Source organism: Arachis ipaensis, chromosome B06 (assembly GCF_000816755.2).
Source record: "Arachis ipaensis cultivar K30076 chromosome B06, Araip1.1, whole genome shotgun sequence".
NCBI lineage: Eukaryota > Viridiplantae > Streptophyta > Magnoliopsida > Fabales > Fabaceae > Arachis > Arachis ipaensis.
Window position 1 is genome coordinate 58,421,181 of NC_029790.2, and position 13,367 is coordinate 58,434,547.

The following is a 13,367-nucleotide window of genomic DNA, read 5'->3' on the forward strand; positions in this document are numbered from 1 at the left end:
CTTGTGCGCATTATTCTCTCTCTATGACTGTAATCCTTGCTTTGTCTGATTCTATATGTCCATTACTTTGTGTATTAATGTATTTACATGATTGAGACCATCATTTCAATAGTCACTTCGCCCAAATGGCCTTAACCTTTTTATCTACCATTGCTAACCAATTTTGAGCCCATGATAAATCCTTTTTGTTCTTAAATAGAGCACATCAACAACCTTAAGTGAAAAACAATGAATGTCCCTAGATTTGGATCGTTGATTAGCTTAGGTAAGTGAGGGTGTGTATCATTCAAATGGGAGGGTGTACTTGGGAACTTGGGTAGATGTAAAGGTGTGTATTTGTAGTTGTAATTAAAAATTCTGGGATTTGGGAACATACTCATGTATTGAATGATTGACCCATATGTATTGAAACTTTTGTACAAGAAACCCCAAGAAAAAGGGGACCAAAAAAAATTATATGTGTATATACGAGAATGTAAGAAAAAGAAATAGAAAAATGCAAGAAACAAAAATATGAAAAAAAAAAGAAAGCAATGAAAGGGGACAAAAATGCCCCAAGACAAAGTAATAATAACAATGCATATGGGATGTGAATTGAAAAGAATGCATGAGCATGCAAAAAAGTGAAACCCATGGGTAGCTAGGTATTGTATTAGAGTTGTATAGGTTGTTCTATGTGTTTAGTGAGAACTTAGGTTAATCAAGGATTCAGATTTTAAGCTCACTTGACCATATGCATCCTTACCTTCACCCTTGCCCCGTTACAACCCATAAATAAGACCTCATGAAACTTGTATACATGCATTAAGTAATTGTTGATTGTTAGATGAAAGACAAATCTTGGAAAGCATGATTAGGAGAGGATTGAGTGACAAACCCTATACACTTGAGCGAATAGAGCGGATGCACTTCCGGTGAGGGTTCGATTCTCAACTCCTTGTTCCCAGCTTTCACAAGCGTTCATCTAGCAAGTTATATGCACTTCATAGTCATGTTCAAATTGGTAGGATTCATGAACTACATATCATTTTCGTCCCGTATGCTCATATGTGTTCTTGGAGGATAGATTTACCCTTGACCAAGTAGATAGATGCTTTTACATTAGTTGCATGCATTCATCTAGGTGATTTGCACTTCATAAACCCTTTCTTACCATGATCTTTGTTCTTTTTATTTTTAGCATGAGGAAATGCTTGGTTTAAGTGTGGGAAGATTTGATAAACTCCAATTTTTTGGTTTATATTGTGTAGAATTTGGGGGGTTTTGTCAATATTTTTTACACTTATTCACAAGAATTGCATGGTTTTGTGTTCTCTTTCTAATATTGCTTCATGATGGAAAACATGCTTCTTTTGCCTTAGAATTGCTATATTTTGATCTTCTTTTATTACCATTTGATTCCATGACGTGTTCATTGAGTGATTTCAGAATTTATAGGGCAAGAATGGCCTAGAAGAGAGAAAGAAGCATGCACAAGAGAAAGGAACATGAAGATATGGATTTTGGGAATTTCAGCATGGGCCGCGTGTATGTGGACAGATGGAAGCGGCGCGTGAAGTTCGGCACATCCGCGCGGATTAGAGAAATCCCCACCGACGCGCACGCGTACATGGCGCGCGCGTGTGGATCACAAAATCAATCGGCGCGCACGCGTGCATGGCGCGCACGCGCGATAAGCTGCACGTGACCTCATTAAAGGAAATCATGCTTGGTGATTTTTTTGGCTCAAGAGGCCCAAATTCAAGCTAGTTCTACATGGAAAAGACCCAAGGATGCTAGGGGAAAGGGGGGATCATTCATTCACACTTAGACACAATTTTTAGCTAGTTTTTGACTTTTGTTCTTCTAGAGGGAGAAACCCTTGTTCCTCTCTAGATCTAGTTTGATTTGATCTTCCCTTGTGAATTCTGAATTGGATTTTGTTGAATTCTAGTTTTGATTACTTAATTTGAATTCCCTAGTATAATTTTGTTAGATTTATGTTTTCTTGCCAATTGTTACTTCTACCCTTTCCATGAATCTTGTTGATCTTTAGTTGTTAATGCTACATTAATGATTTCCATGGTTAATTTATTGTTTGAGTGATTGTATATTGATACTTCTTAATGTGTACTTGTTAATTTCAATTTAGTTGCATTTTGAATATGTCTTTTAGTAATGCTTACAATGTGTTTGATGAAATGTTTCCTTTGATTATGGAGTAGTTTTCTTTACTCTTGGCCTAAGCTAAGGGAATTGAGTGACCTTGAGTCATTGGGTCTCATTGAATTGGTGATTTGAGAACCCTTGGTGATCAATTTGATGCCCATTGACACTAACCCACTACTAATCTAATTAGTAGATAGGTTGGGACTTATGGGTTGATGTGATCAAACCTATTTGACGTACTTCAAGCTTAGGAGTAGACACTGCGTACTTAAGGCTTTTGGGAAGTAGACTTAATGGGTTGGTACCTTATAATTGTCAATATTTGGTATGAAGACAAGGATGGCGATCTCAATTCCCATGCCTAGCCAAGAGTTGCTTTTATTATTCATACTTGAAAACCAAAATTTCAATTGCTTAATTCTAGTCATAGTTACTTGTTAGTTTTAGATTAGAATTGTATTACTTGTCCTCTTATTAGTTTGAATTGCTCATACCTTACTTTAGCTAATTGAGTTAATTTCTTGCATCTTAAGAATTCTTGCTTGATTGGGTCTCTTAGTTTAATTTCTTGCTCATAAGTTGCAACCCTGGAATTCTAACTAATGTTGAAGCGCATGTTTGCCCATTCCTTGTGAGACGACCCGAGATTTGAATACTTTGGTTACTTTTATTGGGGTTGAACTTGTGACAACCAATTCCTTCGAAATTTGATTCGCGGATTATTTGTCAGTTGAGGGCCATACTTGCAATGTGAAAATCTTCTGAAATTCCTTACTGACGGTATTCCTCCCATCACTGACGCGTACGGGTGGTGAGCGGCACATGCCTCACTAAAGTGAAATCGCTAGGGGCAATTTCTGAGCTAATTTCTGGCCTAGTTTCGAGCCTAGTATGCAAATAAGAGTCTGGGAGTGAAGGAGGATAGGGGGGATCACCATTCATACACACTTTTAGTTTAGATGTAGTTTTCTAGAGAGAAAGGCTCTCTCCTCTCTCTAGATTAGGGTTCTTAGTTTTACTCATTTTTAGATCTAGATCTCTTTCTCTTTCAATTTAGTTTTCATTTACCTTTATTTGTTCTAGTACTTTACTTCTCTTGTTATTTCCTTTATTTTATTAATTTTAGTTTATGAATTCTCTTGTTCATTTCTATTTTCTTTTAATGCAATTTATGATTTCCATGTCTTTTTACGTTTGCCTTAATTTCTATTGTTGGTTTTTTACTTTAATTAGTTGTAGCTTCCTTTAATTCTTGCAATTGATGATGTTTACTTTTATTGCACTCTAGCTGTTTGTTAAAATGTTTTCACTAGTTTTAGAGTAGTTTTCTTGACTCTTGGCCTAGGCTAAGGGAATTGAGTGACCTTGAGTCATTGGATCTCATTGAATTGGTGATTTGAGAACCCTATGTGGTCAATTTGATACCCATTGACGCTAACCCACTACTAAGCTAAATGGTAGGTAGGTTAGGACTTATGGATTGATGTTGATCAAGCCTATTTGACGTACTTCAAGCTTAGGAGTAGGCATTGTACGTACTTAAAGCTTAAAAGTAGAATTAATGGGTTGGTCCCTCATAATTGTCAATATTTGGTTTGTAGACAAGGATAGTGATCTCAATTACCTATATCTAGCCAAGAGTTCTTCCTTTCTTTTATTAATTCTTGTTATTTACATTTCTTGTTCCTTATTACAAAAACCCCAAAACATCCCTTCATAGCCAATAGTAAAGCACTTCATTGTAATTCCTAGGGAGAACAACCCGGGATTAATACTCTTGGTTATTTTATTGGGGTTCAACTAGTGGCAACCATATTAAATTTGATTTGAGAAATCATTGTTGGTTTAGAACAATACTTGCAACGTAACTATTTTTGTGAAATTCTTTACCGACATGAAATCCTCTCGCATCAGTTTACAACATAGGAGAGACACACAGAATATTATTTTCAAATCTTCTTTGTTTTCTCAGTAAAGCATAAGTAACTAAACCTTCTGGTTAAGGTGAGGAGCTCTGCTTATTCCTATGGATTAATATGATTACTTTTCTATTTTAATATATGTTTGATTCCATTCTATGAGTATTGTTGTTCTTCATCTAATGAATATGGGGTGGAACAGAAGTATGACCCCTTTTTCTACATGAGTTCTTGCGAGTTCCTGACCGGATAGTATTGAACTACAGCTTGAGAATACATCTCCTAAACTGTAAATTGACTGGGCTAATTAGATAAGTGACATAAAATCCGGTTAGCTTTGGGTGATTGAGGTTTCTGTGGCGCTAAGGCTAGAGTACTAAGCTTCATTCTCTGATCCGAAAGATTTGACCTTTTCTGTGCCATTTTAAGTAGAATCAAGAGAGATTGAATTGCGTTGAGCTTCACCCTCGTTTGATTCGAATGACCACTGACCCTGGCTTTTGATGAGAATCAGAGGATTTTAAAAGGGTCCAAGGAATTGGGGTTTGATCACTTACAGCTTTGCCATACAATGAATCATTCGTTGTTAATTTAGATAGTAAGAAGTATTAATCCAGAAAGATAAGTATCTCCAAAGCCTTAACGGATTTCTCATTATTGGTTTTATACCGATTCTTTGCTGCTTTCTTTATTGTATGCGCCAACAACAACCACTCTTTTTCTATTTCGCCTGACAAAGTCCAGCAAGATAACTATTGCTTGCTCAATCCAACAATCCTCGTGGGATCGACCTCATTCACCTGAGGTATTACTTGGACGACCAGGTGCACTTGCCGGTGAAGTTGTGCGAGTTCAAATTTTGCGCATTAGTCGGTTGTCTACCCGCATCCCGACTTTACCCGGAGTGATGGTTTCTTTACTGCGTCAATTAGGCACATTGGTATCGTCATGGGTAAACCCATGTCACTTAAGATACCTTGGCATCACGGTTACCTGTGTCAGTTACGCCTCACCATAATAATATTTTAATGTGTATCATAGTAAGAAATGGTACTATCAATTAGGCGAACATTCCTGCATTAGCAATCTTAGGCTATCAGTTTGGGGGGCACTTTCACATTAGCAGTTTGATACAAGGGCCTTTTCAACATACAATTTTTGAGTATATAATTTATTCATTACTTTTCCTTTCTTTTTGCTTAAGTATCTATTTCATTCCATAGTTCTCATTTCCTTTCTTTTCATTATGCCTCCGCATCACCATGTAACTTAAACGTACCTCCGCATCACTATGTAACTAAACATACATCTGCATCACTGTTTAACCAAGTTCCTATATTTTTTCCAAATTTGCTATTACCCTTTTGATCTTAGATTAAATTTTACCACGTTTGGATTAGAATTGAATTTGATAACAACTTTTGAAAATTTGCTACTGCACTTATGGAAAAATTTAGAAAAAAACAGCAGGTAGCTCTATTTTGTAAAATCTATAATAAAATTCAATTCTAATCCATTGCTTCTAGATTTTGGTGGGGATACACTCAACACCCCTAAGTTTTAGAGCAAACAAGTTTCAGGTTCATAGCAGTTTGTGTTATTAATTAAATGTCAATTGAAAAGGCTGCCCTGTTTCTATAATTCAGTTCTAATTTCCCTGCAAGCAGCCCAGCTTCCATGTGATTTAATTAACTCTAAAAAATATCTTTGGACATGAAATTTGTATTCACTTAAAGTAGACTTACAGATCTTCAAAATTATTTTGGTAGAAACTCAAAATGCCAAATAAATCAAAAGTTCTAGTGGCTGAAAGTTGATAACGCAGAACCAGAAAAATAGAAAATTCTACAGCAACTACTAAATTTAAAAAATTCACATCTTCCAAAACACTTGGCCAAATTCCTTGAAATTTTTATGGAGAAATCTTGACTTCTTGAAGTTTGATAGAAAAATAATTTGGATCTAAAATCATGTCTAGATTTCTCCCAGTTTTTATTTTAAGTTGATGCCAAATATGCAGAAAAATTTGCATTAAGTAATTTAACAACCTCACGTAACAAATTTTATATTTAAACCTAAAATTCCTCTAAAACCATAATTATATCTTTCTTTTGACTAATCAAAGTTGCTAGAGTGATTAGCACAGTCCTAAAAATCCAGATTCAATATTTCGCAAGTTTTCAAGTGCTTATACACAAGTGAACCTGTATTTTTCTGCATCACGTTAAAAATAGAATTTCCACATGCACTTGTTATCATTAAATCACAAAGTAAATCATCATTCATAATCATTCAACTAGATTTAGTTATAATAGAACCCATCTCAAGCACAGCAGCTCATACTACCAACTAATTCATTCACAGAACATGGCCTTTAGCTTTCAAACAAATTCTGCACATAGCAACATAAAACCTCAAGTAACATCATTTGACCCACAACCATCAATCAATCACAAACATATCCTTCCAAATATACTAACCCTTACCTTTTTTGTTGATTAAACACACAAAGCTTGCCTCTACTACCTTGTTACAACCGAACCCTAATTACAACAAGAACTAATATTCTCTATCACACACACTAGGCCATTCGGAAAAAACAAATACAAGCAAGGGAAAATTACTTACCCTTTCTCGCTTGTGATGGTGGTTGTTTCAAAAATCGGGCAAGCTACAGGAATGGTGCAAGGAGTTAGTCAGAGATTCGAATTGGGGAATTAAGGGAAGAATGTGAAATCACTGGTTCTCACTTTGCAGAGAAGCTTGATGAATCAACTGGGTGAGTAGGATGCAACTTCAGCTTTAGCTTTGGCTGTCCTCCTCTCTACTCTCTCTTCTTTTCCCGTCACTGGCCCTTCCTCTCTTTTCTCTATTTGATGGGTGTATTGGAAAGAAGAGAAATTGAAGCTACTTACCTACACTTATACAGAAAGAAGGGTGGGCTGAGTTGTTGATTATAGCTTCGTGTCTTCTCTTCCCTCAAACACAGCAGCCACGCACCTCTGAAGAGGTGAAACTATGGTTTACGGCTGAGTTCCAAATGGTGCTGAGAAAAGAGGTAATCAAGGTTGGGTTTAATTGGTTAGGAGGTGGTTTGGTTGAACCAAAAGGAAAGAAACCAACCCAATTCAAGGTTTGGTTCATTAAAAAAGTGTGGTTCAATGATTCATGTATCGACTCTTTTCAAGAACAACTAAAGAGATGATTAAAATACTATAGAAGTAATTATTCCAAAAAATAATTGAATCAGTAGTGTAATTTTTAAAATTACCGAATCTTGCTATTACTTAAAACTGAGTAAAATAATATTGAACTTGGCGATATAAGTTAAATTTTATTCCTCTGTCTTAATATCTATCAATCACACACACAAATATAAATTCGCGAAAAATCACAATTTTCAAAAGGAATAATAAAATTTTCAAGGTAGAAAGATCCCGTTCTTACAAAAATCAATTCTCATCATTCTTCATTCACATAGCCAACCTCATCATCAATCATATCTCATTCAACTTTATCCTTACCTCATTAATTCAATTATTTCACTTCACAAAATTTCCCTCAATGTCAACCTAACTTCCTCAGTAGGTTCGCTCTCTTTTTGAAGCCTAGAAGCTAGCTATTGGACCTTAAAAAGTAGTTACCGACATTTGAAAAGTTAGAAGAATGGTTTAAACTCAAAAACATAATTTTCAGAAAAATAAGGTCATGTGTAAGAACCGGATTTTTTCACGGATAAAATTATTTAAATGTCGAAATTAAGTTTTGGAAAGTTACGATGAGAATTTGGGGATTTAAATATGATTTTCAGACTCAGTAGGTCTTTCCGAGCCAGAAAATGTGTTTTCTGTGAAAAATCGTGAAAAATCGCAAACTGACAGTCGAACCGATTGAACCGGTTTAAGTCTGCCCGGTACTACACAAGAAATAGTGAAAATAGCCGAAAACCTTAGAAAAATAGTAGAAGTCAAAAACCAGGCGTTAATTTTAAAGGTTTGGCCCGAAGTTGGGCCAAACGGGCTAAAAACGCTAATAGGTTAGACCGGGCTCAAGTTGGACCCAAGCCCAACATATATAAGGTTCTTTTAATGAACCAAATCAGCCACAACACTAAACACACCCACACTCATGCTGAAAAGAAGAGAAGAAGAAGAAACCCTCTTTTGGCACTATTCATCATCTTCTTTCCAAGCTCATATCTTGAGCTACAGAGCTCCGATCGCCGTACCGTTTGTGGCTACACGTTCTTGTGATGAGCTCTACAAAACCCATCCAAGAAACTCTATAGGTAATCACAAAATCATCCTGGTTCCTTGGTGCACGAATTATGAATCACACTTTTCATAACTCGTACCACTGACCAGCAAGTGCACTGGGTCGTCCAAGTAATACCTCACGTGAGTAAGGGTCGAATCCCACGGAGATTGTTGGTTTGAAGCAATCTATGGTTATCTTGTAAATCTTAGTCAGGAAGTCAAATATGTTTATCAGTTGAATTGCAAATAAACAATAGAGCATGGATTAAAGGTTACTTGTTATGCAGTAATGGAATATGTTGGAGAGTTTTGGAGATGCTTTGTCTTCTGAATCTCTGCTTTCCTCTGTCTTCTTGTTCACGCACGCACGTCCTCCTATGGCAAGCTGTGTGTTGGTGGATCACCGTTGTCAATGGCTACCTTCCATCCTGTTGGAATAGGATTTACTGTCCTTTTGCGTCTGTCACTAACGCCTAGCCTTCAGGAGTTTGAAGCTCTTCACAGTCATTCAATCCTTGAATCCTACTCGGAATACCACAGACAAGGTTTAGACTTTCCGGATTCTCATGAATGCCGCCATCACTTCTAGCTTATACCACGGAGATTCTGATTAAGGAATCTAAGAGATACTCATTCAATCGTATATAGAACGGAGGTGGTTGTCAGGCACACGCTCATGATTTGAGGAAGGTGATGAGTGTCACAGATCATCACCTCCATCACAGTTAAGCGCGAATGAACATCTTAGATAGGAACAAGCGTGTTTGAATGGAAAACAGAAATACTTGCATTAATTCATCGAGACACAGCAGAGCTCCTCACCCCCAACAATGGGGTTTAGAGACTCATGCCGTCAGAGAATACAAAGTTTTGATCTAAAATGTCATGAGATACAAAATAAGTCTCTAAAAGTTGTTTAAATACTAAACTAGTAGCCTAGGTTTACAAAAAATGAGTAGACTATGATGGATGATGCAGAGATCCACTTCTAGGGCCCACTTGGTGTGTGCTGGGGTTGAGATTTAAGTGAGTCACGTGCAGAGGCCATTTGTGGAGTTGAACACCAGTTTTTGTGCCAGTTTGGGCGTTCAACTCCAGCTTTTGATCCTTTTCTGGCGCTGGACGCCAGAATTGGGCAGAGAACTGGCTTTGAACGCCAGTTTACGTCGTCTATCCTTGTGCAAAGTATGGACTATAATATATTGCTGGAAATCCCTGGATGTCTACTTTCCAACGCAATTGAAAACATGCCATTTCGAGTTCTGTAGCTCCCGAAAATCCACTTTGAGTGCAGGGAGATCAGAATCCAACAGCATCAGCAGTCCTTTTTCAGCCTGAATCAGATTTTTGCTCAGCTCCCTCAATTTCAGCCAGAAAAATACCTTAAATTACAGAAAAACACACAACTCATAGTAAAGTCCAGAAATATGAATTTTTCCTAAAAACTAATGAAAATAGACTAAAAACTAACTAAAACATACTCAAAACTATATGAAATTAACTCCAAAAAGCGTATAAAATATCCGCTCATCACAACACCAAACTTAAACTGTTGCTTGTCCTCAAGCAACTAGACAAATAAAATAGAAGACTAATAGGTTGAGAAGAAATAATATCTCAGACTTTTTTATTGAAGCTCAGATTCTAATTAGATGAGCGGGACTAGTAGCTTTTTGCTTCTGAACAGTTTTGGCATCTCACTTTATCCATTGTAGCTCAGAGTGATTGGCATCTATAGGAACTCAGAATTCAGATAGTGTTATTTATTCTCTTAGTTCAGCGTGATGATTCTTGAACACAGCTTCTTTATGAGTCTTGGCCATGGCCCTAAGCACTTTGTTTTCCAGTATTACCACCGGATACATAAATGCCACAGACACATAATTAGGTGAACCTTTTCAGATTGTGACTCAGCTTTGCTCAAGTCCCCAGTTAGAGGTGTCCAGGGTTCTTAAGCACACTCTTCTTTTTGCTTAGACCTTGACTTTAACCGCTCAGTCTCAAGTTTTCACTTGACACCTTCACGCCACAAGCACATGGTTAGGGATAGCTTGGTTTAGCCGCTTAGGCCAGGATTTTATTCCTTCGTGGCCCTCCTATCCACTGATGCTCAAAGCCTTGGGATCCTTTTCATTACCCTTGCCTTTTGGTTTTAAGGGCTATTGACTCTTTCCTCTTGCCTCTTGGTTTTAAGAGCTTTTGGCTTTTTCTGCTTGCTTTTTCTTTTTCTTTCTATATTTTTTTTTCGCTTTTTTTTTTCTGTAAGCTTTGTTCTTTGCTGCTTTTTCTTGCTCCAAGAATCATTTTTATGATTTTTCAGATTATCAATAACATGTCTCATGTTCATCATTCTTTCAAGAGCCAACATATTTAACATTCATAAACAACAACTTCAAAAGACATATGCATTGTTCAAGCATTCATTCAGAAGACAGAAAGCATTGCCACCACATTTAACTAATTAGAATTTCTCTTATTAAAACTCGAAATTTTATTGCCTCTTATTCAAAAGATCTACTACTTTATTCATGTTTGCTGATGATGAGAAAAATAAACTATAGCTTAATTGGAGATAAAATGAAAATAGATACTAATTACTACTATATGACTCCTAAGGTAAACTTCTATAAGGACACTGTCACAGAGTTAAGGCAGAAATTGGAAATTAACAACCTTTATTCTGGGGGAACGGGGGTTCCTCTGATCCTTGCGGTGCTTGGTCCTACAAGAGAAGATTTTTGGCGCTTCAACTCCCTTAAGTCACGCCCTTGCTCCTCTTGTTCTTTAAACATATAGGTCAGCATTTGACTGTGTTCCTTCTGTTCTTTTATTATTTGCTCCAAAGCTTCCCGTATCTTGGTAACGGACGTCTCAAGATACTCCAAGTATTCAGCTTGAGGGATCTCTGGGAGGAATTCCTGTGCTCTCTTTTTGATGGGATCCTCCTGTGCTTGTTGTTTTTCCATTGATGCTTTGGTGATTGGCTTTTCAATTAGGATATACTCAGTTATTCCCATCCTTACTCCAGCGTCCTTGCAGAGCAGAAAAATCACGTTTGGATAAGCCAACCTGGCCTCTTTTGAATTTTTGTTAGCAATCTTGTAGAGTTTAGTTGAAATCAGCTGATGAACCTCCACTTCCTTTCCCATCATGATGCAATGGATCATCACTGCTCTTTTAACTGTGACTTTAGAACGGTTGCTAGTAGGCAACAGAGAACGCCCAATGAAGTCCAGCCATCCTCTGGCGACTGGTTTGAGATCCTCTCTCTTGAGTTGATTTGGGACACCCTTTGTGTTGGTGGTCCACCTGGCTCCAGGGATACATATGTCCTCTAGAATCTTATCCAGGTCAATGTCTGCTCTCATCATCCTCCTGTTGAAGGAGTCTGGATCATCCTTTAGCTGACTTCCAACTCTGATTCGAGACTCTTAGCCATGTTGATCTCTTCTACCAAAGAGTCAATAAGATCAACTTTCATGCAGTCTGTTGATGTGTCTGGATGCTGCATGGCTTTGACAGTGTTCAACTTGAACTCACCATCGTTGACTCTCAGGGTTATTTCCCCTTGTTGGACGTCAATGAGGGATCGTCCAGTTGCTAGGAAGGGTCTTCCTAGAATGAGAGTAGCACTCTTGTGCTCCTCCATTTCCAGCACAACAAAGTCAGTGGGAAAGGCGAATGGCCCAACTCTGATAATCATGTCCTCAATCATGCCTGATGGGTATTTAGTGGAACCATCAGCAAGTTGGAGACATATCCGGGTTGGTTTAACTTCTTCAGTTAAGCCAAGCTTCCTGATAGTGGATACAGGTATTAGGTTGATGCTTGCCCCAAGATCGCATAAAGCTGTCTTGGTGCAATTATCTTCTAATATGCATGGTATCAGAAAGCTCCCAGGGTCTTTAAGCTTTTCAGGAAAGCTCTTCAAAATGACTACACTGCATTCTTCAGTGAGGAGAACTCTTTCTGTTTCTCTCCAATCCTTCTTATGACTCAAGATCTCTTTCATGAACTTGGCATAAGAAGGTATTTGCTCAAGTGCTTCTGCAAATGGAATCTTTATTTCAAGAGTCCTGAGGTAATCTGCAAAGCGAGCAAATTGCTTATCCTGCTCCTCTTTCCGGAGTTTTTGAGGATAAGGTATCTTGGCTTTATATTCTTCAACCTTAGTTGCTACAGGTTTATTGCCTACAGAAGTGGTGGAAGAAGCGTTTTTAGAGGGGTTGTTATCAGCATTTGTGTGTGTCTGATCCCTCACTAGCACTTGAGTGCCAGAGTTAGAAGCTGGAGTGAAACTGGACGCCAGCTCCTTGTCTACTCCTGGCGTCTGAACGCCAGAACTGTGCTCTTTCTGGGCGTTCAGCGCCAGATCCTGCCCATTTTGGGCGTTCAACGCCAGATCCTTGCCCATTTCTGGCGTTGAACGCCAGTCCTGCTGTATTTCTGGCGTTGAACGCCAGTTTTGGCCATGGTCTGGGCGTTTAGCGCCAGCCTTCCACCAATTTTCTGGCGTTTTAGCGCCATAATTATTTTTCCCTGGGCTCTTACTGTCCTCAGGTGAATTTTGGGTTGTTTGCTCATTTCTTAGCTTTTTGCTGCCTTGAGGTGGGGTATTTAATGTTTTCCCACTTCTTAGTTGAACTGCTTGGCATTCCTCTGCTATTTGCTTTGACAGCTGCTGCTTTGTTTGCTTGAACTGTTCATCCATATGTATATTAGCCATCCTTGTCTCTTGTAACCTGTCTTTAAATTCGGCTAGCTGCTTTGTTAGAAAGTCCAATTGCTGATTGAATTCAGTAGCTTGTTTTACAAGACTGAGTTCAGCAGTTACTATTTTAACCTCTTCATTCATGGAAGGGTTGCTGCTTAGGTACAGATGCTGATTCCTGGCAACTGTATCAATGAGCTCTTGAGCCTCTTCAATTGTCTTTCTCATGTGGATAGATCCACCAGCCGAGTAATCAAGAGACATCTGAGCTCCTTCTGCAAGCCCATAATAGAAGATGTCTAACTGAACCCACTCTGAAAACATTTCAGAGGG